The sequence below is a fragment of the Thamnophis elegans genome, chromosome 14 (genome assembly GCF_009769535.1).
Source record: "Thamnophis elegans isolate rThaEle1 chromosome 14, rThaEle1.pri, whole genome shotgun sequence".
In the NCBI taxonomy this organism is placed as follows: domain Eukaryota; kingdom Metazoa; phylum Chordata; class Lepidosauria; order Squamata; family Colubridae; genus Thamnophis; species Thamnophis elegans.
Window position 1 is genome coordinate 7377518 of NC_045554.1, and position 5061 is coordinate 7382578.

The following is a 5061-nucleotide window of genomic DNA, read 5'->3' on the forward strand; positions in this document are numbered from 1 at the left end:
TGGACCCGTGATGGATGGTCCATGGAAGCTCCTTCTTTTTAAAGCTGGTTCCGATGATGACGCGGAAGAGCTGAGGATAAATCGCTTGCAAATAGCAGCCATTGGATTTTGTTCCTCTCCAAGCATTGGAAGATATAAACAGGCTGCCATCGTTTATAAGGCGTCTCTGAACACCTGCAGGAGAACCAAAGGAGAGGCGGAAAGCTTCACGGCTTCAGCTCTTGCAAGGCTTGATCCATAGCCTTGGATCGAAAGATCTACAGGACCGGAGAGATGGTCCATTGTCTTGTGTGGGGACTTGGGTGAAAAGCGTAGAGTGCAACTTTCAGTTAAGCCTCTCTCTCTCTCTCTTGCTCTCTCTCCTTAACCAAACACTTCCGAAGATGTAGAAATCTGAACATTTATTTATATATTCCGTAGGCTCCGATGTGGAGGTTTTGATGGGATTCTAAGCCGTTGCTTGCTCCTTTTCCAGTTTCCGTTGGGTTATTTTCCTCATGGCATGAAATCTGATTACTTGGATGCTTGGGCACGCAATGTAAAGGAAATTAGCCATCTTTAGAATATTGGTATGGTGCATAGGCTAATTTTTGGAGGTTTCATTGGAAGAACTATTCATACTTAGAAGGATGGGGGAATCACTTTCTCATTTGTTTGGTTTTTTCTCCCCCCATCTTGACATGGAAAACCTCTGGAGTGGACAGTTGGAACACTGAATAAATTCCAGAGCCATCCTTAGAATATTTGTATGGTGTTATAAGCTAAACACTGCAACTTCATCGGAAGAAGGATTAATTCTTGGAAGGAATCCCTTTTTTAACACTAGCTTGCGATACAACGTGAAAACTCTTGAGTCTTACCGATTTACATTCTGAGCAATGTCCAAGCTAGATTTAAAAACTCAAGGAATTTTCCTGAGCAAAGAATAAGAACAATCACATTTGTTATTGGTACACATTTTTGTTTTGCTTAGGTGTTTTTTTTTTAAAAAAAACTATCAATCTCCAGCCCAATTGGGCATTTTCTTCCTTTTTTAAGGCACCCAAGTCATTGGTGATTTTTATGGACTCCGTGAAGTTCTTGGGAGTTAGTCGAAGTTTTCAAGGGGTGAGTTAGGGGTAGTCTGCATAGATTGGAAAATGGAGAATGTACACACAATGGAATACAATGAGATTGTGTGTGTGTGTGTGTGTGTGTGTGTGTGTGTGTGTGTTTGCGTGCGTGAATTCAAATATTTAACTCTTCACCTTCATCAACAGAGGCGCACCCCAAAAATAATCTCTTTATGGAAACGGCTTTTTTTAGTTTTCCATGGACTGAGACTCTGTTACTTGAATGAAGGACTTCTAATTGTCGTAAGAAGCTTTGACAAAAATCAGATGGTGTGGGATGAGCTGAAGAAAGTGAAAACACCAAAGTTATTGGATATTTGGATAAACCGCAGAGAAAATCTGTGCCATGTCCCTCACCTCTCGTCCCCAAAGAATTATTTTGGACTGTTAACATCTGCCTTAGAAAACACGGAAAATAATAATATTTGGGGTGACATGCGCCACCTCATGTGCTGGAATCCCGAGGGAAACAGTAACCGCTCGAATGTATCACTTTAGTGCATGCTTCCAATCAAGTTATCTATTACCAGCCCAGATCTGCAACCTAGAACTTTTAGAAATAGCATGGAGAGTCCTTGACTTATGACCACAATTAGGAGCAGAATTCCCGGTGCTAAGCAAGGCGGTTCAGTGAATCATGCTCAGTTTTATGGTTTTTTGGTGGGGAGGGCAGCTGCTCCCAAACTTTTGGGCACCAGTTCTGCAGAGAATGATTTTTTTTCCACAGAATGGAGGGAGCATGATTTTGTGTGTTGCCTGGATCTCACAGGTGGGGCTTCACTTGTTTGCCCGGCCCGGTTTCCGACATGCCGTGAACCGTTGCCGAACTACGGACCGAGGGTTGAGGACCCATGTTTTATGGCAATTAAGACATTCAGTCTCTAAGGAATTAAGTAATATACGAGGGGACATACCCCCAGTGGTGGGATTCAAATAATTTAACAACTGGTTCTCTGCCCTAATGACCAGTTGGGAAGGCGTGGCTTGGTGGTCATGTGACTGGGTGGGTGTGGCCAACTCAACACCACTCAGGTCGATGGGCGCTTCGCCTTAGCTGTGACAATGTCATAAGGGTTAACCGGAGAGGCAGTTTCTGTAAGCACAGCAACAAAGATGAGGCTAGGAACAACACCAGAATGTTTCCTTCCTGCCTTCCTTACAGGATTAGCCCTGTAAAGTGGGGAAAAAAACAAAAGGAGATTTCTTCCAACAACCGGTTCTCCGAACTGCTTAGAAAGTTAACAACCGATTCTCCCGAATAGGTGCGAACCGGCTGAATCTCACCACTGCATAAATCCTTTCTTTCTAGAAAGAATGATGCCCATTTGAAAAGGAAAGGACATTATTGGTTCAGTTGAGACCAACTTCTATAGGTGTAGAACTTGTAGAAACAGAAAGTTGGGAAACCAGCCAACCAACCAATCCCAAGGCAGAAACTCTCAGCTCTGTAAAATTCTCCAATAATAGAGACCTCCCACCCCAGGGGTGAAATGCAACAGGTTCGGGAGAACCGGTAGTGGAAATTTTGAGTAGTTCAGAGAACCGGCAAATGCCACCTCTGGCTGGCCCGAGAGTGGGGTGGGAATGGAGATTTTGCAGTATCATTTCCCCTGCCATGCCCACCAAGCCACATCACGGCCACCAAGCCTTGCCCACAGAACCGGTAGTAAAAAAAATTGAATTTCACCAATGCCCCCGCACCCATGTCTTCAGAGGCACGAGGTTCGTAGTGTTGGAGAGATACAGAAAGTCTGCTATTGATCCCATTTAATGAGAGGTTTTTCAGAAACAGCATCTCTTCTCCAATTTCGCTTCTACAGGCACCTGTGATCATGCCAGGGTTGTGTGTGCGCGGGGGTGTGTGCAGCTGTTTAGGTATAGGCATGTGTCACACAGCACGGTTAACCTCCGATTGTTCCTCACACCCCCATATCTACAGTAGAAATACACCCATACGGACACGCCAGCATGAGATGGTTTCTTAACATTACCGCCTGCTTCCCCCCCTCCCTTTCCTTCAAATAAAGCACCCTTAGTTCCTTTGCCCTGAAAAATCTCATTAAAAAGAAGAAATCTAAGCATGGGGAAAAAATGTTTCTGTTCTTTATCCTCTAGCTTCATAAAGGGAAAGTTGCAAGGAATGAGACCCTTCCACTTTTGTTTTTTTTTTAAAAAGGCTGCTTTGAAAAGAAAATCTTTTCACGGTGCATAATTGAATAAAACGAGCAACCTTGGAGGCATCATCTGTGTTTTTTTTTCTGTAAAATTGTCACTTTGTGGGGTGGGGCTAAACAACCGCTTCCATTAGGGATGGTCACAGCGAGAGCAGTGGAAAGAGGCAGTGGATTTTGCAGTATCCTTCCCCTGGAGTGGGGAGGGAATGGGGATGTTGCAGTATCCTTCCCCTGGAGTGGGGAGGGAATGGGGATTTTGCAGTATCCTTCCCCTGGAGTGGGAAGCGAATGGGGATGTTGCAGTATCCTTCCCTTGGAGTGGGAAGCGAAGGGGGATGTTGCAGTATCCTTCCCCTGGAGTGGGGAGGGAATGGGGATTTTGCAGTATCCTTCCCCTGGAGTGGGAAGCGAATGGGGATGTTGCAATATCCTTCCCCTGGAGTGGGAAGCGAATGGGGATTTTGCAGTATCCTTCCCCTGGAGTGGGGAGGGAATGGGGATGTTGCAGTATCCTTTCCCTGGAATGGGAAGCAAATGGGGATTTTGCAGTATCCTTCCCCTGGAGTGGGGAGGGAATGGAGATTTTGCATTATCCTTCTCCTGGAGTGAGGAGGGAATGGGGATTTTACAGTATCCTTCCCCTGGAGTGGGGAGGGAATGGAGATTTTACAATATCCTTCCCCTGGAGTGGGGAGGGAATGGGGATTTTGCAGTATCCTTTCTCTGGAGTGGGGAGGGAATGGGGATTTTGCAGTATCCTTCCCCTGGAGTGGGAAGCGAATGGGGATTTTGCAGTATCCTTCCCCTGGAGTGGGGAGAGAATGGAGATTTTGCAGTATCCTTCCCCTGGAGTGGGCAGGGAATGATTTTGTAGTATTCTTCCCCTGGAGTGGGGAGGGAATGGGGATTTTGCCGTAGCCATCCCCTGCCACGCCCACCAAGCCACACCCACAGAACCCTTAGTAAAAAAAATGAATTTCACAACTGCCAGAGATGGCTGGAACATGTCCCATACAAAGGAAAGGGCTTTTGACTTTCACCAAAGTAGCTTTCTATTTCATATCTTTATTCAAAGAATTATTTAAAAAACCAAGAGGTCAGGCAGCGCAACAATAGCAAACAAATCCCAAAACCCTGAGCTGCTTGTTTGTGGTATGATTTACAACTCACTCATTTGGAAGTAATGGAGAGCCAGTTTGGTCTAGTGGTGAGTTCTAGTCCTGCCTTAGGCATGAAAGCCAACTAGATGACTTTGGGCCAATCATCAGGAGACAGAGAATTCTAGTCCTGCCTTAGATATGAAAGCTATCTGGTTGTCTTTGGGTCAATCGCAGGAGATTTTAAGTTCTAGTCCCGCCTTGTGCATGAAAGTCAACTGGGTGACTTTGGGCCAATCACCAGGAGATGGTGAGTTCTAGTTCCATCTTAGCCAAGAAAGCCAGCTGGGTGACTTTGGGCCAATCACTAGGTGATGGTGAGTTCTAGTTTCATCTTAGCCAAGAAAGCCGGCTGGGTGACTTTGGGCCAATCACCAGGGGACGGTGAGTTCTAGTTCCATCTTAGCCATGAAAGCCAGCTGGGTGACTTTGGGCCAAACACCAGGAGACGGTGAGTTCTAGTTCCATCTTAGCCACGAAAGCCAGCTGGTGACTTTGGGCCAATCACCAGGAGACGGTGAGTTCTAGTTCCATCTTAGCCATGAAAGCCAGCTGGGTGACTTTGGGCCAAACACCAGGAGACGGTGAGTTCTAGTTCCATCTTAGCCACGAAAGCCA